Source organism: Ornithodoros turicata, unplaced genomic scaffold (assembly GCF_037126465.1).
Source record: "Ornithodoros turicata isolate Travis unplaced genomic scaffold, ASM3712646v1 Chromosome65, whole genome shotgun sequence".
Classification (NCBI taxonomy): Eukaryota; Metazoa; Arthropoda; class Arachnida; order Ixodida; family Argasidae; genus Ornithodoros; species Ornithodoros turicata.
The window spans coordinates 372,814-396,425 of NW_026999387.1; the positions used below are offsets into that span (position 1 = coordinate 372,814).

At 48.4% G+C, this 23,612-nt stretch overlaps 1 protein-coding gene across 9 annotated transcripts in view; it reads left to right on the forward strand.

Moving 5' to 3' along the window:
• Window positions 1-23,612, forward strand: part of LOC135374478 (caspase-7-like) — a 319,855-nt gene that overhangs the window by 66,085 nt on the left and 230,158 nt on the right. The window lies entirely within an intron of this gene.

Below are 23,612 nucleotides of genomic sequence, written 5' to 3' on the forward strand. Positions count from 1 at the left end.
TGCGATTACGCGATTATATTCACTGCGATGGGTGCGAGGGTGACTTTCGCTCGATTCTCAAGACAATACCCTTACGTCTATTCACCTTCAGTGGGAGGATTGCAAAGAAAATGAAGCGTTTTGTAGATTACAAGCTCGAGCTGCAGGAGAAGTATAGACGAGGAGAGGCAGTCGACCGGTGTCTCATCAACGCGGGTTTCAACTGACATATCGTCCGTCGCTACTTGCGTCTCCACACAGCCCTCGATGTCACGGTAACCGCCGCCAACGAGCGTCGGGTCAGCACGTTGGAAGATCGTCTCGCAAGCGTCTTGTGTATGTCGTGAAAAAATGCCAGGGTGGTTCCATAAGTTTCCGGCTCAGCCAACTTTTAATAGTCATAGAGACGAAGCAAGTGTATCACTTTTCGACATAGTCACCCTTAACTTCGATGCACTTTTGACACCTTTCAACGAGCATTCTTATACCCTTGAAAAAATAGTCCGAAGTTTTGTCCGGAAAATGCTGGAAAACTGCCTCTTGCACCTCACTATCGTTTTGAAATCTCCGTCCTCTGAGATCCCTCTTCAAGTTTGAGAACAGGAAGTAGTCACTCGGTGCCAAGTCTGGACTGTAGGGTGGGTGGTGGATTTCTTCGAAGCCGCACTCCTTCAGTGCAGCCTTGGCAGCACAAGCCGTGTGGACATGGGCATGTCCTGGAGCAAACCGGACACCTCGACTAAAACCTTCTGCGCCTCTTTTCCTTGATGGCGTCTCGCAGTTGGCGCAGGAGTGAAGCATAATAAGTCGCATTCACTGTGGTGTTCCTCTCTTTGAAGTCGATGAGAAGGATCCCGTGACAATCCCAAAATACTGTTGCCATGATCTTTGTGGATTGTGTGACCATGGATTTTCTTGGCGGTGCATCTCCTGGTTTGCGCCATTCCATCGACTCGTTTTTTCGAAAGGGGATCATAGTAGAGCACCATAGTTTCATCACCTGTGACAATTGACTTCAATATTTCTTCTTCGTTCTCTTGACAGAGGTCCAAAAACTCTTTGGCACAGACGACGGCTGTTGCTTTTGAACTGACGAGAGCAGTCGTGGCACCCATCTCGCAGTGATCTTTTTCATGTGAAGGCCCTCGCCGAGGACGCGAAAAACAGTTGTTTTGAAAAGCCTCAACCTTTCTGAGATTTCCTTCACCTTCAGACGCCTGCCGCTCAGCACTTCCTCCTCGACAAGAGACAAATTTTCTTGTGTCACCACTTCCACTGCACGACCATCGCGTGGATCATCTTCAATGGACTCTCCCCCAGTCGAAACTGCTTAGCCCAGTCTTTTACCGTTGTGTACGACGGAGAGGCTTCCCTGTATACGTTGTCCTGTCGCGCTTTAATTTCTTTAGGAGCAAGTTCCTGTTTTGTCAAGAATTTTATCACAGCGAAGTACTCAATTTTTTTTTTTCCATTTTAACTGAAGAGTGCACCACGGCTGTTTGAAATGCCGCTCTCGAAACGACAAAAGCTTGGAGAGGGTTGAGGGTGGTGCTCCGGCCCTGCAACAGATGGCGCCACGCGTCCTTAATCGCATTTTCAAATTCGCGCGCATTTTCTACCTCGGGCCGGAAACTTATGGAACCACCCTCGTAAATAGACTATTTTACGAAGCGAGTTCGATCACGAAGAGACGTTTTATTGTTTCGCCATTGTCTTCGAGGTTACAGGAAAACATGGATACACAATTTTTCAAGCTGTAGCGTTTCGACATGCGCGTGGCTGAGTAGATACAAAAAGCCCAATACAAAATAGCGCAGTAAGGCGAAAAAGGTGATTGAATACACTGGTCGTTATACTCATCCACTAGTAAAGTCCTTCGAAGGTTTGCTTCGGAGGGGGGAAGTCCGTAGCTGTCGAAAAGCACGGCAGGCTTGTCATGGTTTTTCAGGTAGAGCACCCAGTGCTGGCCGCACTTTCTTCGCTCTTCCGTATTGATGATTAAATCGCCGGGCTGGCGTAAGACTTAGGCTTCGTCCGAAGCGCAAATGCCTCTCCAGCATGGAGAAAGCGTGGGAGTTCAGGGACACGAGTTCCAAGATGTCGCTCTCATAATCTTTTCTATGGGAAGGTGACCGTACGGTCCTTGTCGACGCACATGAGCTTGGGAAACTCAGAAATCAAGAGGACGGAGATCGCGTGTGGAATTGCTTTAGCGAAGCGTAATTGCAGGCGAACGTTTCCTTTTCGCCACTCGTTCAAATGCAAAGGAGAAGAACACTTGTCCACGTCCAAGTTGAAGTAGAGAGGGAACCCGTTCGTTTTAAATCGATCGTAGCTGTACTTGAAATGGTTTTCACCGAGTTCTTGCAAGAAGTTAAGGCAGGTAATTTTGATGAGGTCGTTCTTAAAGTCGTACTCGGCTCGCACTTGCTGGCCGTCCACGGAGAGCATCGAATGCGACAGATCGTAATGACGGAATGTGTAGGGCTTCGACTGGATGCCACCTAGAATGTCGGACGTGGCGAGCAAGGCGACGCATAATTTGCAACGCACCCTTTCGGGATAAACGTTTTCAAAGTGAGCGTCCAAGCTCCCGGCACTCAAACTCCGCACTTTGGTTTCAAATCTGTGTAACACGTAGGTGGCCGGCGTGGTCTGAAGCCGCCTGCTCGTATTCCAAAAACAGGGAAGGTGCCAGCGTCACCTTTTTCAAGTGTAACGTCATTTCTTTAATGTCCACCTCGCAATTGTATGTTTTCTTGTCGTTGGGAACCGATATGAGTTTAAATTCGTCGTTGTTTAACAGGAAAACGACGCGAATTTCGACGGCAGGTACCATCAGGCGCAGCTGTTGAAACACGTTGCTACTGATCTGACCAACGAAGTTAAAGTATTTTGCACCCTTCGTCGCTTCGTAACGTTGTTTCGGACCGCGAGCCGAGACGTCATAATCGTGCTTTAAATGTTCGTCGTCCTCGACAAAGTGGTGGTGGTGGTGGTGATAGGGCTTGCCGTTGTCGGCCTCACGTATGTGGGCAACGTCACGACTCACGCCCTGGGGGAATGTGCGTCCTGGGCCGACTTCTAAGGGAACTGTGCCGACATATGTCTGAAAGCGTCTGAGGAAAACCCAGGAAAAACCCCAGACAGCACAGCCGCCACCGGGATTCGAAAACGGGTACCTCCCAGTCTCGACGTGACATGGCCAGCACGCTAACCACTGAGCCACGAGAGCTGGCTTGCCTCGAGCTGGAGAGCCTCAACAAAGAGTCCAGCCGCATGCACTGTTTCTTGAGCCAATGGCGTGGAATGAAGCACGACGTCAAAAATACTCCTGTAGGCGTACAACTCGTTGGAACTGACAAGCTTATTGTTCACATAAACGGTGACCGTCTTAATCATGCCACTCAACAGATGGTTTGTTGGGAAAACGACATCTTTGTCGTCTATTTCTCCCCCGTCGTCGCGAACAGTGCGCGCGGTCAAAGACACGAAACTGCCGTAGAGATCCAAGTGTGCCCTTTGCAAATTTTGAATGGAAAATTCGATCACTGTATTATTTACCCAGTTGACAGGATAAAAGAGTTGGTACGACGCACGTATTGAATGGAAGGGGGTTCGAATATCATCACATCACTCGTCAGACAGAGCGGCGGCCGTTTTTTGCACAGCGGGTGTGTGACCTTCACGGCGTACCAAAGATATTTTGGGTGCCTTGTGCGTCGGCACCTTTTGTTGTTGCCCATGGAATCCACTACGTCTCTCCCTGTTGCTATGGCCGTCCTTTTTACTGCGCGCGATATTCCTTCGCCGTCGGCCAAATTCCGCGCCAATCGCTTCAACGTTCTCTTGGCGACCAGTTTGTTGCCAGATGGGAACGATAAACTTGGATATCTTGCTCAACACACCGCCCCCTCGTTGAAAAAGGGGTCCCGTGTACACTGGAATTAGTTTGGAGGAATTACGGACATATTTGAAATGCAATGTTAAATTGGTTTTACCTTTGGACTGCAACGGCAATCGTCTTCCCCTTTCGTCCGCGAGAACGATCGTCACTGAGGGAATTTCGAATTGAGACAGGTTAAAATACTGGATGTTCTCTAACGTATAGGTAACGACGTGCTTGTCTTTCTCGTGATAAAAGGGTAGTATTTTTGTTATCGGTTTTTTCCAGCTCCCCACGTACGTGGGTTCCACGATATCCGTGTAGACGATTATGTTGTGAAACGGGGGTTCCAGGAGTGCCTCGACGGAGCTCGTGGCATCCTCCCCCGTGAACAGGGTACGGGAATCGAAGCCAAAAATCACGGCCAGGTACACGGAAAGTTTTAAAGAGGTGGTGCCCTCGGAAAGCCGAATTTTACATTTCTGTTCGGTTACGTGGGAGCTGAAGCGCGCGCGTTCGCCTACGCGCTGGTTAATCGCATCCAGGAGTGCTTGCGGCGTTGCATAATAGCCGGGAGGCAGATGTACTTGGAGAGATCGAGGGATTTTCGTCTTGACCGCGAAAGAAAATTGACGCGCTACGGGAAGAGAGACGCATAGCGTTTCTCCGTGTACCTCGACGGGTGTGAGCTGTAGCAGGTTTAAAAGGTGTTCCGGTACGTGCAAACCTTTCGGCGTTTTCAGAGAGTAGACGTTATCCGCGAATTCTAGCGAGGCGTCCAGCTTGTGCGTCTGGAAATACTTGTTGAGTGTGTTACGTAGGGACGTGGTTTCCGAATTCAAAGTGACGTCGCCGAAAGCGACGGGTGCGGCGTGCTCCAATAAGATAATTCACGGCTTCGCGTTCGCTCAATTTGGGAGGCTTCACCGCACGACCTGCTTCGCGCGATGCTAGCGAGGCGTCGAGCGCCTGTGCGAGCCGAGGGTCCAATTCCACGGCCTTAACGTCTACGGGTAAGACGAAGTCGTATCGCGATTTATTGTACGCGAAAAGAACGTTAAATTCTGAAAGGGCTTTTCCCAAATCCATCTGGAAATCCGAGGTGACACGAAAAGTTTCTCCCGGCTTCGACTGTGTCCTCGAAAGATACCTCGATTTTCCCATCTTGCCTTTCGTATCCGATATTTAAAAAATCGTTGCTTATGCAGAGATCCATCAGACCGACTTTATAGCGATTCGAGAGCTGAAGCGGACTATCGAAAGCTACCGTGAATTCGTTGAGTTTATTCGAGGGAAACTTATCCATGTTGGTGTTCGAGAGCAGGTGGACGTAGATGTCTGACATCATTTCCCTATCTTGACCAGGTCGTTGCTCGGAACCCAACTGTCGTGTTCTTTCCGAACCAGCGAACCAAGGACAAGCTCTGACCGTTCATTTCTTCTTTCTCAGCACTTTGGCTACTGGCCAAGGCTGATTGGCGTCTCGGGTTACGACGAGTACCTCCTCGGGGTAGAAAGATCCGTCCACTTCCTTACCCCGGTAATCTTCCAGGTGCACGACGGGAGGGGAGGTGTCTCTCAGGCGGGAGACGGTGGAAATCTGAGGCGACCAACCCCCTTCCGAGCTCTTATGAAAACATTTTCTGTGTAGTAGGACCCTCACTTTATCCCCAACTTTGCGCTTCTTTTTCACGGAGGGTGCGACGGGCTTCCCATTTATCTTATTGAACAGCTCCCAACGTCCTGTGTTTGGTGTTGTAGTCGCGCACGATCTTGGAAAGCACGGAAACGAAATGGTATTTTGGTAAGTGCATAGGTGTGCATAGGTAAGTGCATATGGGTGCAGTGGTTAAAGTGCATATCACCCGTCCCACATGCGATGCCTTGATTACGGGAGAGAAGGTGGAATACATGTGGGCCTTCTTTCGTGACAGGTAATCCTTGACGATCTTGCGTTACCTCCCCGAAAAAGTCTTATCATGGCCCTTTTCATTTCGGCGTGCCGCATCGTCTTTAGCGGGATGGTGCGCAGAAAGCGGGAGAGGGAATCGATCGCCACGAGAACGTAGCGGTAGCCGCCGTTGAATCTCTTGTGTTTTGAAAAGTCGACGAGGTCCATTTGCCACACGTCGTTGATCTTGAGCGCGATGATGACCGGATGACCGGATGGTGTAACGTGTAGGCGTCCAGCTTTCTGAGAATGGTGAGAGCCTTGTATTTGCTCATGTGATGTGCTTTTCTACAACGGTCCACTCCCCCAAACCACCCTCTGGTTTCTCATATCCTTCCATAGGTCGTCCACGCAGTGGAGGCTTGCTGCTGCTGCTGTTGAGGCTCGCGAGATTTGGGCAGAGAAATCAGGCGCAATAGTTTCGAGACTTTGGGGAACCAGGAAGGTTTCTTTCCCGTCTTACGCTGCAACAAATAATTGGCGAGTTCGTAAACGGAGGAGTGCCTCATGCAGAGACAAACCCTCGCGATCCCAGGAAATAACCTTCTTTAATTCCGAGACGTCACAAAATTATTTCGAGATGGACTGCGGTCCATTATCCGTCTTGAACCAATAAGGGTATCCAGATCTAGAGAAGACTCACTTCATTCGAGTTAATGATAGAGTTTGTTATGTTTTCAAAATCATGGCTTCTAGCCTTATCGAATAATAATCTAACAACACTAGGACATGTTCATTTGGTAGTAATGGCCACAGATATTCAGTGCTGAGTCGTCCCGGCGTCCTTTGGGGAGTGGCATTGGGACGAGAGGTGGTGGCTGGTACTCAACTGTTACAAGGTGGCACTTTGTGGGCTTCTTGTCCATATCTTCCACATGCATTTCCATCCCTGGCCTCCATAATTGTGTTGTAAATAACTGCTTTGTTCTAACAATGCCTCCAGGTGTGATTCATGAGCGATGTCAAGAACTCTTCATTGTAATCTACTAGGAACAACTATTCGCGTTCCTCGAAACAACAGAGCATTTTTCCCGACAGTTCGTGCTGTAGCCGCGTTCGCAAACATAATCTCTATCGTTTTTTTTCCCATACTTCAATCTTCAATTTCTTCACGACTCTCTTCAGCGTATCATCCTCCTTGGCAGGTTTCTCTAACTCTTCCTCTGCAGGATGCTCATGGAATCGCTTTTTTTTCAAATAAAAAACAACTGTAGTCTTCAGTTATGCTCCTCGTTTTCAGAGACATATTTTACAAGCCTTGAAAAAAGTCCCGCAATATTTGTCTTGACTGGGTGGAATGTAGTTTAGTATTTAGATGGCACAAGTCTCCAAATGTACGTTTTGATGCGAGATGACCCTGTTTTGACTTCATCCCATCGATTGTTTACAGAGCTTTATGGTTTGATGAGCTCAAAACTGCTGCTTTTTCTGCGCGTTTTTTATTCTGTGTGTGTGAAAACTTCATCAACAGAAGGTAACCCGCAAACTTCGCTTTTCAGTACCTTGTTGGGAAATATCCTGTGACTGGTTCCTTCAACAATCTTTGTAGTTCTGCTTCAACGTTCGTCCTCAACTCGAAACGTATTCTCCGATGTGGCCGTGCAACTGGCACCGGTGACCTGTCCACATGCATTTTCAACTGATTGTTTTTGAGCTTTCAGAGTTCGAAAACACATCACCAATTTCGGCGACTATCCCTTCCATTTTCTTTTTCCGCCACCTAGCTTCTCTTTCGTATCCTTCTGGTCCATTTTAATGCATGGCCGTTTTCCCAACCGTGACACTGAGTTGCTTTCCGTTAAAGCCTTCCATTGCACACGGTCTTAAATTTTGGACAAATTCCCCGAAAGTGCCAAAACTCACGTGAAACGCGTGAGATGTCAAGAATGGCGATTTGGATAAATAGCGTAGTATTCAACGAACACAGCACAATATCCCTGTGCCATCTGTGTCAGTTTTGAAGAACTTCCGAAGTGAAAGAAGTTGAAGTTGCGCAGACAATTGCGCGAGGGCGCCAACTTACAATGCAAACGTGGTGAACACACAGACTGCCATATCACTTAGCAGGTAGTCAAATACTTAGTCATAGACATGTCTCATGAACAGGCATAGTGTTGCACAGGAAAGTGTGTTTGTGCAATATAGGGACCCCTATTGGGACGAAGTGCGAAATTTGGCACCATCGACGAGTATACGGTCTAATATATGAATAAGGGTGTAGAGGCACCATTGTCAGCGCCAGCACCACCTGACGCGTGGAGAATAAACAGTGTGGCGCAAGCCACTGATCAGTCTGCTTTGACTGTCACGGTCAAACGGTTGTCTGCCTCTCGTTGCTTACCCGTTAGCCACATTCTGGTGACCCCGATGTTCCATGGTATGGAACCTGGTATGTTCCATGGTATGGAACCTGGTATGTTCCATGTACCATGGCTAGGGGCGACAACCGACTCCCTCTGACCTACCTTCTGCTACAGCCGTCTCGGCTGTTTCGTTTAAGCTACCGCCATTCTGGGACAAGAACCCTGCTACCTGGTTCGTCCAAGCCGAGGCTCAATTCCATCTTTACGGCATTACCTCCCAGCAGACCAAGTTCTACCACGTCATATCGGCGCTATCTCCATCTGCTGCTGAAGAAGCATATGACGTTATCGCTAACCCTCTCTTCAGCTACCTTATGACAAGCTGAAGTCCGCTGCAGTCAAGCGTACGACCCGTTCCGATCGCTCTCGGCTTCAACAACTTCTCTCAGCCGAGGAACTCGGAGACCGGCGGCCTACCCAGCTGTTACGCCGCATGAAACAGCTTCTTGGTGACACTTCTGTGTCTTCGAGCGACATTTTCCTCCGGGGCCTCTTTCTACAACGACTCCCCCGCCATGTACAAATGGTTGTGGCCACTGCTTCAAACCTCTCCACAGAACAGCTAGCTGGTCTTGCCGATGCGTAATTGAGGTTGCGGCATCTACATCCTTGACTCCGGACGCCGTTCATACCACTCAGGATGCTACTTCAGATCGCGTACCTCATCAGGACCTTCCCTCCATCCCAGGCATCGAAGCTCTGACGCTGCGCGTCTCCCAGCTCACAGAAGTTGTTGCGGTGCTTGCTACCCGAAGTCGCCCTCCAAGCCCCGTTATTCCCCTCCACGCTCAAGCTCCCTTCGCTCCACTCGGCAACCACGTTCCCGCAGCGTGCAGTTTGATGGGGTCCGTTCGTACCACCGTCGCTTCGGAACCGACGCTCATCAGTGCCTCCAGCAATGCTGGTGGACGGGGAACCCTCCGGCCAGGAACTGATGGCGACAGGTGGGCCGGGCCAATACGACAGTCGCCTCTTCTATATAGTTCACCGCGCCTCCGGCAGAATATTCCTGCTGGATACCGGGGGTGAGGTCAGCGTTGTTCCTTGACCCAGGCACTGTCACCGCTACCGTCAACCTTGTTTTTCTTTGAAGACTGCCAACACCACCGCCATTCCGGTATACGGCCAGTAATGTCTGACCATGGACTTGGACAGCGCGGGGATTTGCGTTGGCTATTCCACGTTGCCGATACAACTGACGCCATCATCGGTGCTGATTTTCTTATGCCCTACCGTCTTCTCGTCGAAGTGTCTCGTCGAAGTGTCTCGTCGCCGCCTTCTGGACGTTACTACCCAACTTCACCTCAACGGGCTCCGCACCACGGTAGACGCCTGCAGAGTACTATCGTACTGCGCGCCTGCAGGTAGCCACTCCCCACTGGAAGAGTTTCCCGTGGTCACCCAGCCGCCTGATTGATGTTAAGCGCAACGTTGCTCATCATGTCATCACGCGTGGACCACTCATCCACTTCCGTCCACGTCGCCTCACGCCAGATAAATATAGAGTTGCCAAGGCCGAATTTGAGCACATGCTCGAGCTCGGCATCATACGGCCCTCATCCAGCAACTGGACCTCTCCACTCCACATGGTTCCAAAGAAGACTGGGGACTGGCGCCCTTGTGGCGACTACCACGCCTTGAACTGCGCGACGGAGCCGGATCGCTACCCCGTGCCCAACAGCCTCGATTTCGCCGAAGGTGCCACGTTTTTTTCGAAGATTGGCTTCGTGCGCGCCCACCACCAGATACGCATGGCTGAAGAGCACATTGTGAAAACTACCCGATTTGGCCTTTTTGAATTTCTGCGGATGCCTTTCGGCTTACGTAATTCTGTGCACGTTACGTTCCAGCGATTTATCGACTCAGTTGTGCAGGGACTTCCTTTCGTCTACGCCTATATCGACGATATTCTCGTCGCGAGCCCCGACCCTGCATCCCACGCTGAACACCAGCGGGCTCTCTTCACAAGGCTTCACAAGACCATGGTATTGTCATTAACGTGGCGAAAAGAGAATTCGACGTTAAGAAGCTCGATTTTCTCGGCCATCACCTCAATCAGCACGGCATCTTTCCCCTGCCATCCAAGGTCGCCGCGATTCGCGATTTTCCGCAACCATCATCACTGATCCAGCTCCGAAAATTCATTGGTTTGGTGAACTTCTATAGCCGCTTCATACCATCTTGTGCGCAGACAGTCCGTCCTCTTGAAGCTTTGCTAGCCGCAGCCACGGTACCTCCAGCCTATCATGGTCTTCAAGGCCTTGCCGCCTTTAATAAGATCCGTGAAGACCTCGCTTCCGTTACACTACTGTCCCCCCCTCCCCGTCACGATGCCCCTCCAAGCATAATGGTGGATGCCTTGAACGTCGCGGTCTGTGCTGTCCTGCGGCAGCGTGTCTTCCCGGTATGGCACCCTGTCGCTTTCTTCTCGCGCAAGCTCAAGCTGGCCGAGACACGCTATAGGGCCTTTGGCCGTGAGCTACTCGCCATCTTCCTCACGGTGAAGCACTTCCGGCATTTTTTGGAGGGCCGCCCATTTACCATCTATACAGACCACAAGCCTCTCACATACGCAATCTCGTCGTCCGGCACTGCATACACACCACAAAAAATCTGACAGCTCTCCTTTATCACCGAATTCTCTACGGATATCCAGCATGCCAGTGGTGTAAATAACCCTGCGGCTGACGCGCTCAGCTTCGTCTCTGCTGACACCGCGCCGTCGGAGCAGTGCAGCCGAACTGTCGTCTCTCTCGACGTCCTTGCGACAGCTCAAGGTGCTGACGACGAATGCGCCCGCCTCCGTGCAAGTCCCGCCTCGACCAGCCTCTGGGTGAAGATGTTTCACTCCGTAGCGCTTCGACCCCAGTCACCTGCGACACGTCGCACTCTCCACCAAGACCTTGTGTCCCTTCCGTGCTGCGCCGTGCTATCTTCAGTCACTTCCATGACATATGTCACCCTTGCATCCGCGCGACCCAACGGCTCATTGGTACACGATTGCCCGTATTCACCAGTCGACTTAAACCATTCGTTTAGTGACGTCGGGTTTAAATCGATCACGTGATCTCTGCGGCTGTGAAGCGCCATCCAAAGGGTTGACCACAACGCATGTGGATTATTCACATCGTCACGCGACGGTTGAGGGGAGGGAGAAAGTAGCAGACGACAGGAGTGCGAAGGAGGGAAGGCTCCTGTCTTTTTTTATTTTTTTATTATGGGGTTGTTACGGAAGAAAAGTTGAGATGGCGTTGCTGCAGGTGGTTGCGGATCAGGGTATCGGTAATCGGCGGTTAGATCTACCTCTGTACCTGTTAATGACAAGCTCCGGGAGATATGGTTGTTATGGTCGCTAAAAAGGTGTACATAGTCAGCGTTTGCAATGTTATTTGAAAAACAGAAGTAGGTATCCTCGCGGAGGTGATCGTTGTGCTATTGTCTGTGTTTGGTCGTCGATTGTGGTTGCGTGTAATAATTTCATCCGCATCGACCATCGCTTATTTATCGTCTGTTGTGTGATATGTGTGGTGAACTGCAACGATCAAGATTGCCTCTCGATTGCCGGGGCATTCCAGCAGCGTCCTTTATACGCTTTCGAGCCTGGTGTCATGAGCGCAACGTGTGTGCAAGTGTTGATCACTGTGGGATATGTAAACAGAAAGAAAGTTGATGCAAGGATGGCCTTATGCTGCATGCGACTCCCACACGCGCAACTTTTACGGTGTTATCGTTTTAAGAAATCGACGTGATACTTTCACCGTGTCACAAACCTGCAACGCGTTAGAGTATCTCTTTGGTGGCTGTGTTTCTTTGGAGTGCGACTGATACGGAAGACGTACTGCTTGCGACATACTTGTTTGATATCTCCAGCCCCCGTAAAAGCGGGTTACCGAACCAAGTTGCTGTGCTACCGTCGCCTTCGCCTCACTTCCGTTCCCCTGGTGGCGGCAGTGCTGAGCAGCGCCACCAGACGTTAGAGATGGCGATCCGATGACCGCGCGTCGTCTGCTAGCTCCAAATGCGTCAACGGGGCAGCGCTTTCCTCGGAATGTTGAGTGCAATGGGAATTGTAACCTGTTTCCTTTTGTTCCTGTTTACTGTTTTTGAAACATAAGTACACCGGGATTAGGCCACATTTGAGCAGTTCCTGCGGTCGTCCACTTTTTGTGAAAGGTGTCGCAGTAATGCAAGGGACAACGGCTGCTCCGTGAAACTGGCACAAGCGAGGGATTACCTCATTTTATTTACTGGTGTTATGTGAAGCAAGAAAGTCTCGCTTGCTGGCTAGGATTAAAAAAAGAAATAATACATTTATACAAAATGAGGCAAAAAAACGCTGTGGAACACTGGACCTCAGTAACGCGTTGGTGCCCCTCCACTCTCAATCACTGCGCTCATTCGCCTGGGCAGGGAAGCGTAGAGGGCGGAAGAACACCTTAGGAACAATCGAGAAAGTGTTGATAATCGTATCAACACTTTCTCGATTGTTCCCGATGTGTTACCCCTGAGGTGTTCTGACCATTCATTGGTCCACGCATCCGCACTCCGCATTCCGAAGCGCTGCCCCGTCGACGCATTTGGAGCTAGCAGACGATGCGCGGTTATTGGATCGCCATCTCTCCCGTCTGGTGGCGCTGCGCAGCCCCGCCGCCACCAGGGGAACGGAAGTGAGGCGAAGGCGACGGTAGCACAGCAACTTGGTTCGGTAACCCGCTTTTACGGGGGCTGGAGATATCAAACAAGTATGTCGCAAGCAGTACTCAGGGTGCTGCCTTGTTTGCGTCGTCGTCCTGTGTGTGTGTGTATTTAGTTTGTTTAGCTCTGTTTTCGTCATGTTACTCAGGGCGTCCTTGCTCGTGAGCGTTGAAGTGTTGTGACCCCCTGTCAGTGCGTTGCGTTGCTGTGCTTAACTCTGACCTCTTTTATTTCTGCATTTCAGCATATCAGATTATTGTAGAAATCACTAAGCACGAAATTGATTGTTCTGTTCGTCCCCCAAAGATTCATTGTTACGTTGTGACTGTCTCTTGCTCTGATGAAATTTCACGAAATAGGAACATACCTAATGTATATATTTGCCATTACAGTTACTGAGCATATTTGTCATTTGATATGATGCATTCGACATTGTTAAAATAAATGGCTACACTTTAGTGCCAGTACACTACGTCTGAACCATTCAGGATTTGTAGTTTAATGAGACCGTGTACACAAAATACAGATGTTAAAATGAACCAAATATCTCATAAAGAAGGATTTGTTATACCAGTTTCACGAGGCGGTGTTCAAAGGATAGAGCAAACAGGAATGGACCGAAGAAGACACATACAACAGCTGCAACATCAGCTACAAATAAGCCTGTGCTGTTATTTTGTTGAATAATTGCATTGTGCTTATTTTTTCAACTTCATATATTATTGAGGGAACACTTTTATCCAGCTGGTTCGGGACTTACACATTTTCCATGCTCATTCTTTACAAGCTTCTCTCTCAGCTTCATACTGGCATTGTAAATTTCACTAGCATTACCATCGCACCATTACATGCCAAACCATCACGACCACCGATGCTTAAAAACTCCCCATGCCATGCTAAAATACGGCTGCCAACAGCACATCATGGACTAAACAAGTGTAGCAAGGCAGGGTAGGTCGTACGAATTATGGTGTGTAGACAGCCAAAAGACGCGGACAGAAGAACAATGACACGGACGACTGCATCATGCACTACGCTCTGTCAAATCACTCCTTATTTAAACTTTTAATTTGGGATTCTTGTTCAGAAAGAATTTGCGTTAGTGATGCAGTTAGTTATCACTCCACTCTAACACAGATCACTCAACTTTGACTGTGAAATGACTTATGAGGCCTGTCTGATGCCATGAGAATGCAACTGCCACTGTATAATTGTGTAAATTTACTTTGTTAAGTTTTATTTCAGCAGCTCTTCACCGCTTGCTTTGCATTTTTTTAGTTTTCCAGTCATGGAATAGTTCTCGGACTATTTTCCCAGTTTTCCATGCTTTACTGGATTGCAGGCATCCTGAGCTACACACTGCAATTCAAGCAAATGGGCATTCGAGGATTACATGTTTGTATCGCTCATGTTTGTGACCTGCCTCGACTAATTCTCGTTCTTTACACCGATGATAAAGCTCTGAAAAATTATTGCGCAGGCTGCATTTCTGCACTGTGTGGTTATGCAGTTTGACTGTACAGCTTTGTATTGAGAGATTGTGCTATTTCTTGAGAAACAACACCGTGGAATATCAAAGCAAGGCACACCTAGAGGTGCTCATTCTAGCATGAAATCTCTGTAGTAGCACTGATCATTGTCTGCTTGCTTTCTGTATTGATCTATAGCAGACAGTGAGATGAAGTTTGCAATGGACAAATATGTGCAATGCAAATAAGCTTACACCAAGAAAGGAATGCAACTTGAAATCACGTGCATCTTAGCTACAATGTGCTGTATTACTTTTATTAAACTTTACATGTTTGTATATCTTCCTTCCACAATTTCAGTTATTTTTTGAACCACTTTGGTAGTTGTCACTTTGTAGAGGCGGACATATTCATCCAGTTGTGTCAACACAGATCTATGCAACAGCACAGTTTAATGTAGTGAGCATGGTGTACTGCATCATGAAGGACAACGTTTGGGAGCAGATGTATGGGACATAACACTGAATATGTAGTAAAATAATACAGATGCTTCTGCATGACTAACCACCTAACTTCAGTAACGAATGATGAACATGCAGTCCTCTTGCAACTTCAGGAAATTAATACATGATGTATGGGGAAATGGTTCAGATCATTTACCAGCACCCAAAGCAACAATTTCACAAGTTCCGGCAAAATGCATTATGTTGGCGCACAAGATAAGCATGTAATTATTTCGTTCCACTTTACTGAACTTTATGCACCCCTAAGAAAATGAAAATGTGGGAGGAGAGGGCGGTTCTGAAAAGAAACAGAAGTAGTGTGAATTTCCCGTTAAAAAGAAATGAAAAATTCCACACACATAACCACAAGATTTATGAACCTATGGTGAAGCAAGCTCTTACGCAGACGTGTTTTTCGTGTGTTACATGAACGTCAGTTGTATTGGGGATGGCATGGTATGCTATAAGCGTAAGCTAATGCCAGCCACATATTTGAATAGCAGTGTGAGGCATGCCTCACACTGCTTTTTCTTTTCTTCTTTTCTTCACATGTGGCTTTGAAGAACTGCTTACTTGAAACAAAATAAATAACCAGGTGTGACACATATACAATCTAATGTCACAGGCATTGGTGCCAGTCATTCAATGAAAGTAGTTTGCATGAGAGGCCACATATTCTCCTGGTGACGATGAGGGGGGAGGAAGCTTTCCAGCGATAAATGCATGTCATGGTGTCGTGTATTGCAACAGCATTCAGGCACTGTTTCGAGTGACAGATCCATAGATGATAGAACCATTTGTCATGATGCTGATGACACACTCTTAGTTACATCTGAATTTTGTTACCGTAGTATTCCCATACTGTGTATACCCTCCACTCACTGCTTTAGGGGTGGAGTGCGAGTCAAGGCAGAGGAGAGTCGATGTGATATGGGAGTACCCATTCTGCGTAGATATTGTACAGGACATGTCATACAGGAAAAACCGTGGACACATAGCATGCACCTGAGCTGGTGTAAGGCGAACAAGTTGTAACATAAGTGAATGTACAGAGGTACTACACATATGCATATTAGAAGTGGATATTGGTTTGGTTCACTATTTTTGAACTCAGCTATTCAGAACACGTTGAAGACAGGCACAACACCAAATTAGAGGCATTGTGGCATTCGCGATAAATAGAAGCATGATTGCAATGTGCATGCGGGAGTATATTATAAATCATGTAGCATGATTCCATAGGAAGGGGGTTTCCGATTCTTAAGATTTACCTCTACAGGATATGAGACTACACAACAAGAGTGCACTGATCACACTAGTGTAAAGCTGCAGTGTCGTCAAGCAATTTTTAACAGTCCTGCTCACAGAAATGATGCAGAACAGCATGCATACATTTTAGCTTGAAAGAAAGCCTTGAGCTTCACGAGACACAAAAGGGACTCTGTTTTTCTGTTTAGTACTATATTCACACTCAACACTTAGGTACATGGATAAACTTTGTGGCCATATGACAGCTATCAACAACATAAAAGGAGAGCGAGTGTAACATGGGTGCATGTTTACCCTGCTTTACTACTGTCATCAATATCCACACTGAACACATGCACACAGAAATTAACTATGCAGCCATACGGCAGCTGTCTATAACGTAAAAGAACGATAACCACTGTTAACATGGGACCGTGCTTTTTCACGTTCTCGTGTGCTCAGTGTATATACAAAGAGCTGCACTGGCAGGACAAATCTGTACCCATGCTAACAGAAGCTAACTTTCTTTTAAGTAGTTGACGACAGTCACGCGGCCATGTACAATATTTCCATGCACTCATGGTGCAGTTATGACAGAACCACATTTCCATTTTGATGTTGCGTGTACCAGCTGGCTACTATTATAATTGTCAATACCATCTATTGATAAGTCTGTACCCTATGTTTTATTGAATCTATCTGGAAGGTGTTATATGCAGTAATTGCAGTTAATCTAATTTTCAACTTCAAGTGCAACGCAATAATGAGCAAGGGAGGTCAAAGTTTCTGTACACATTGCCCTTGAGTCCTATGCAATTCAGCTCTTTTGCAGTACGCTTCAGACATATTAGTGGAGTCAGCATGTGGAATGTAGCAAGGTTTTTTTCCTTGTGCTCCGTTGCTTACTTATGTTTTCACGTGACCTCACCAACTAATTGAGCAGGGTATCAAGAGTGCATGCCTCTATGAAAAAAGTCATCCTTGTCGAATTACGTAATAGCCTTTATTGTCTGAATATAAACAAAAATCTCACGAATACAAAGTTGTTGTGACGAATGAGTCCACAACAGAGATTTTTTTAAGAAATTATCTCCAGAATATCTGTGCTTATACAATGCATCAAAACTGCCAGTGATTGGTTATGGCTATGTACCTGCAATAGTTAACCTAAAAAGTAATGATGCATCCAAAAGGTCTCAAGCCTCCTTTAACACACCGCTGTGTAGTGTCTTTTGCAGAACGATCCCTACAAGAGCAGATCTACTGTTACCATACGATAAATCAAAATAGAAGTAAGCAGCTGTCTTTTTTAATGTTTTTCAATGTAGCAGTAGTAACACAATACCTGAAGAACTGTTTTTCATTGGTCTCCTCTGCTGTGGCATGCTGAAATAAGTGAAACACACATTTGAGTTTCATCTATGTGAATTACAAATCTATTAGATGTGAATCCAGGGAAAAAGGAGACCTCGTTCGGTTTTGCTCCGGTATTTTCATAACCTGGGAAAGAAAAGTCTGCTCAAATTCCGTGTTCAGTGTAGTGCAACAACATGCATACTTCCATGCCTCCATAGTATCCACACAACCGCCGCAAGACGCTAATGCACTTTATGATCAGTCCTATTGCACGGTGAAATGTCTCTGGAGATAAGACACACTGCAAAGAGATGATAGATACTGGGATGGTTAATAAACATGCGAGTGGATAACGCCCCTCAATTTCTTCATCGGGGCTCGCAACAACCATCTAGCACGTTATTACTCTTACAGTACAATGACGGGGTGCTTACAGTGTGTATCACAGGAGATGACATCATAATAAGCGCCAGCAGTATGCTTTGTTTTCGATGATGCATATTGATGTTCTGCCATCCGCACACTCTATCGGTCCATTGGATTGGTATCTGGATTTTGTCCAGTGGCAGATGTCGATGTCACTCTCTTTGACGACATCTTTGACGGTGCTTTTTACGTTTGTCATGCAAACGTTCGCAATAGCGCCTTCTAAAAACAACAGCCGCTTTTCGTACCCCCGGTCAAGCGTTACGCCGTTTTCGTTTACTAAACGTGCATTTAAAACGATTCTGCTTAATTTTTACCAGTTAGATTTCGAATTAGTGAAACATCACCTACCACAACCACTCTACAATAGTTTTTTCAGCACACGTTCACAGTTGCAACGTACTTAGGCCGACGTTAAACTAGCCTCCCCCTAGTTTAAAATACGTCCTATTCAAATACATGGGTCTTAAACCACCGGTTTAAGTAGCTTGGGTGGATGGTCGAAATGGAATATTTGAAGCGAATATTCGTCCCATTGCGATAAAATCCACCTCCTGGGCGCTTCTAGTAACTATATCAATCAAAACTTACCCAAGATTTGATGAAAAATTATTCGTGAACCGGGGATTAGGCCTACCGGCCTCCATCGCTTCTGGCAGTCTCTGGCGAAATGCGCATGTGCTCTGCAGGAAGCTCGCTATGTGGGGTGCCATTGGCTTCAGAGCAGTAGAGCATGGGATGGTGATCCAGGATTGGCGAACGAAAGTCTCACGTGATCGATTTAAACCCGACGTCACTAAACCAATGGTTTAACTAAGTTGGTGAATACGGGTAGATATGTCTGAACTCTGACATCCGCCCCTGGGCACGCGCATGTGTGCAGTGCCAGCGCGGCAAGGTTCAGCGCCACACCCGCCTGACAGAGCCTTTCCTTCACCTCCAACCTTTCTGCCACCCGACGGGCGTTTCGACCACATCCACATCGACTTAGTTGGACCGCTTCCCCCCAGTCAAAGTTCCACTCACATACTCACCATAATTGACGGGTTTTCCCGCTGGCCGAAGCCGTTTTCGTTCCTGACGCGACCGCCTCCACAGTAGCTGCATCCCTCGTCACTACGTGGGTCCCTCGTTTTGGAAGGCCGTCGTCATCACAACCGACCGCGGTCGCCACTTCGAGTCAGCATTATTTGCCGCGCACACCAAATCTCTCGACACCAAACGAATCCGGACCACGGAATACCATTCTGCGTCGAACGGCCTGGTCGAACGTCTACACCGACAAGTTGCGCTGCGCGCCTCCCGCCACATCGCATGGCCAAAGGTTATCCCGCTTACCCTCCTAGGCTTACGCGCCGCCGTCAAGCCCGATCTCGGATGTTGCGTAGCCGAGCATCTCTATGGCACAACGCCGCGACTTCCTGGAGAGCTACATAGCCCACCTCCTGTCGGCCTTCCGAGTCGCGCCTCGGATTATGTCGCTCGGCTTCGCCACGTCGTGGGTTCAATAAGGCCACACCCCTCCCGCCCACCACTCTCCGCCAGCAGCAGGCAACACCCTGGTCCGGCCACCTGTACGCACATTTTCATCTCCTGTTAGGCCGTGCGAAAACCACCCCGGTCACCCCACATCGGCCAATTCCGAGTTCTGCAGCGCGCAGACCGGCACTTCACCCTCGACAGGAACGGTCGCACCGACAAAATCTCCATGGAACGTTTAAAACCAGCCTTCTTCCACACCTCATGGCCGTTTCTACCTCCCACGAGCATTCGCTAGCCCGACCTGCCCAACTGGCTGCGTGCAGCGTTTCACCTGGTCTACCGCCCCCTCCGACCCCTCATCGGGCTGTTCCATCCTCCCGGGCGCCCCTGAGACGCGCCTCCTGGGCCCCTACCCTCGCTGCGCATCACTCTCTGCAGCCGGCAGTTCGGTAGGGTCTTGTTGGAGGCCTTGTAGACGAACCATCGTCAGCGCCAGCGCCGCCTGGCGCGCGGAGAATAAACGGTGTGGCGCAAGCCACTGGTCACTCTGCTTTGGCTGCCACGGTCTCTCGTTGCTTACCCGTTGGCCACAATGGTATACTCGCTTAAATTTAGGGATCCATTTGAATTAGCACATAAATGGGATGACGAACCAAAAGCACCCTTAGAAAGATATTTCCTTTCTAAGAGCAAGGCAGGTATTATATACATTGCCTGTCTTGCAAGCGTCAGCAAATTCGACAGCCCTGCTCGCATTACATTCAAAACCAAGGGCGATATGCCTAAGTTTAATTTGCTTATGCACACAGAAACACTGAATTGAGGAACTGTTTGTGTATCAACTCACCATCCGGAAAACATTTGTGTTTCTTACTTGTTTTGGTATGAGGGAAAATTAGGACTCAGTGTACACGCCATTCATATTCCATGGCAATGTTAAACATGTTACAATAAGTCAAAACACCCTTAAACCCTTATTAAGCCCTTGCTACACCCTTAACACACCAATGTAGATGTGCACGCAATCCACACCCATCTTTGAGAGGATCAGTATGGAAGGGGTTGTAATATGGGTGTGATCGGGGTGTATACTGGAAAATTGACCCCTCTTACGCTAACATAGGCGTAAGAAACATTAGTGTGCACGCACGCGAATGGGAACGCAGCGCAGGCGATTGTCTGTGAGGTCGTCTGCTTCGCACGTCTGCTTCGTTCTCACTGCAATATACTAAGCGAAAAGACCTCGGTAAACACGCAGGCGTTCGCATACTAGTGTAAGTACTGACGTGACCATGCTGCGTCGAACACTATGTTACACTCTATGCTTCCGAACACATCCCACGCTAACGAGAAACAATATTCCACAAGCCGATCACAGACTATCCGGAACCAGCAGAAGCCGTTCCTCCTGTCCGCCCGTCCGTTGGTCGCCAAAGTGCCTTCAGCCAGCCCCGGTTGGTCCATGCCGAAGGGCGCTCACTGATTGGCCTTGTCCTTGGCCTCCGATTTCTACCCTCGATATCCGTCGTCTGCTCTTACCATGCGATTCATGAAACTCCACAGGAACAACACCACCAATTCGCGCGGGCTTTTTGGCGTTATTTTCACTGCTAACCTCGGAGTAAAACGGCACTGTATTTTCGGAATCGAGGTGTCTGTTATATTTCCATAATGTACTCATAGATTACCGTTGCAGTTTTGTGTAAAGTACAGCAACGATATTTCTACCAGCGGAACTCATCCGCAGGCGTCGTCGGCCATGCGTGCTTCTGTCCAATATGGGGTTAGGTCAGGTTAGCCTATGCTACTTCATTGAAGTTAGGTTTGATGGGACTAAGGGAGCGAAGCCCTAATCTCATCCCCCTACACTGGTCAGGTTAGGATTTGAAGGAGGCACTCCTAATCTGGTTGCCGCCAGACTGCGCCGCCGAAGTGTCATTGCCGTACTTTATCTCCATTTTCCTTCTTAATAAACAGGAACTTCATGAGAGCCCAAAGACCAACCGTTGAAAATTTCACGCTTGTAGTAGTAGACATCAGGGTTGGGGCAGAGCCTGGAATGGAATTGGAATGGAAAGCCGGAACTGTCCTAGGAATGGGAATGTAATGGTCTGGGCAGTTTTGGTTTCAATGTGCTGGTTTCTGCCTTCCCACCCCTTTGCACCGCACCTGCACACGGTCAAGAGTGAAATAACTTTGTCTTTGCGCTTTTTACATGCTTGGTAATGTCCAATCTCATCTAGCACTGCTGAGCTTGCCAGTACGGTTATCGGTCATTTTCTTTTACGGAGGGAACAGTAGTAGTGTATCAGCTCAAGAAGCTGGCAAGTCACACAGTCGCCTGGACGCCATTAAGTAGCAATTAGAACAATTTGGGACCCGAGGAGGAGGAGGAGGAGTGTCGTTGGGAGGAACCCGAGAGGTCTGCCTGCCTGAATAGGCGGCATATTTCTCGGGAAGGAAAGGTGGTGGAGAGGAGGAGAGGAAAGGGTGAAGTGAAAGACCGAGTGGAATCCGCTCGGGGGGAGGATAGCTGCGTCCATGGGCCGACTTCAGGGGAACTGTGCCGGCATACGCCTATTACACATCTGAGGAAAACCCAGGAAAAACCCCAGACGGCACAGCCGGCCCGCGGATTCGAACCGCGGACCTCCCAGTCTCCAAGCGCACGCGTTACCGCTGCGCCACCGGAGCTGGTAATTTGGGACCCCCCACAGTAATTAGGATAATTCAGGCAGTGATTACACTAATTGGGGATCATCTAAGACACGTCCAGACCACTGTGTGAGTTGCCGGCTACTTGAGCTGATAAAAATAAAAAATAGGTAGAAAATAAAATGAAAAGATAGAAATAGAGTGGAGAGAAGGAGTTTAGTTGAAGATCAACGACGTCATCTTGAAGAAAGCGGCCCGGAACGGCCGCTGACCGTCGCTGGGCGACGGAGCACAGAGGCAGGTTGCAAAGCATCGCAGCACCAGTTCCGGACATCCTGTGACGTCAGCTGTACCGTCATCATGGCATGTCTGGGCAAGTTAGGACAGCTCTGGACATGCAAGGAGAAAAACACTCGTAATACAGAGGCTGGGAAAGCAAGAGTATGCAAACCATCAATAGCTAACAAGAAAAAACAATTAGTTACACAACAAATGAGCCCACCAGAACAGGAGCGCAGAACGATGCGACTGCTACATCCGAGAGGCAGGCAGAAACTGACTCGTAATGGTTTTTTTCTCCTGTATAAAGCCCAACAGCTGCATCCCCTAGCGGTTACTTTATCAACTAATCTCACAACAAAATTATTAAGAATCACGCCAGCGCTACTCCCGTTCCCAAGGCAGAAGATGATAGAAAATGCCGGGGATGCCCGGACAACAGCAACCAGCACCCGACGTGCACGGGCACGAAAATCGCAAACAAAGCGGGAACAAAGTTGGCGAAAGCATTAGTTACACAACAAATCACCTCACCACAGTAGGAGCGCAGACCGATGCGACTGCTCTCCGTGACAACCAGCCAGAAACTAAGCGAGCGCGGGGAGCGCACGTCTGCTTTCCGCGACAGCCGGAGAGAAACTGACTGGGGCGCCGCTCCGCGGCCGCTACGCATACGCGCTCCTAGCGCCCTCTGGGGCGACCACCTCCGAGAGGCTAAGAGTGAAGAGCATTCCTGCGCCCCCTGTTGGCCGTTCTCATTGGTCGTGAGGCTAAGAGAGAAGAGCATTCCTGCGCCCCCTGCTGGCCGTTCTCATTGGTCGTGACGTCATCCTATTGTCTCAGGGCTACCCTGTTTTTTTCCACTAATGCTCCTTTGGTCAATCTACAATGAAGCCACAGTATGACGTCATCATGCACCTGCGTGGCTCAAGGACGTGTACGCTCTAGACAGGGGACCTATTATTTATTGAATCACTATCCCATGATTATTTCCTTTATTCTTCTATAACGATTGAATAGGAAACTATTGCAGAAGAGCACAATGCATGAAAGCTGATCGTAGGAATTCCAAAGTCTTACTAAATGAGACTTGCAAAAGAACAAAATATCCTAACACGTAACTCCGTCAACGACAAATAAGAGGACTAGACACTCAACAAATCAACACCGAGTACGGGTAACCAGGAGCGCAGAACTCAGGGCAGCACTATCGTCAAGACAACAATGTTCCTTGTCAAAAGAGAAAAAAATACTAAGCGTCAACAAAGGAAAGCATGCATATCGGGGCATGTCAGGGCACGTCAGGACAAATCGTACGAC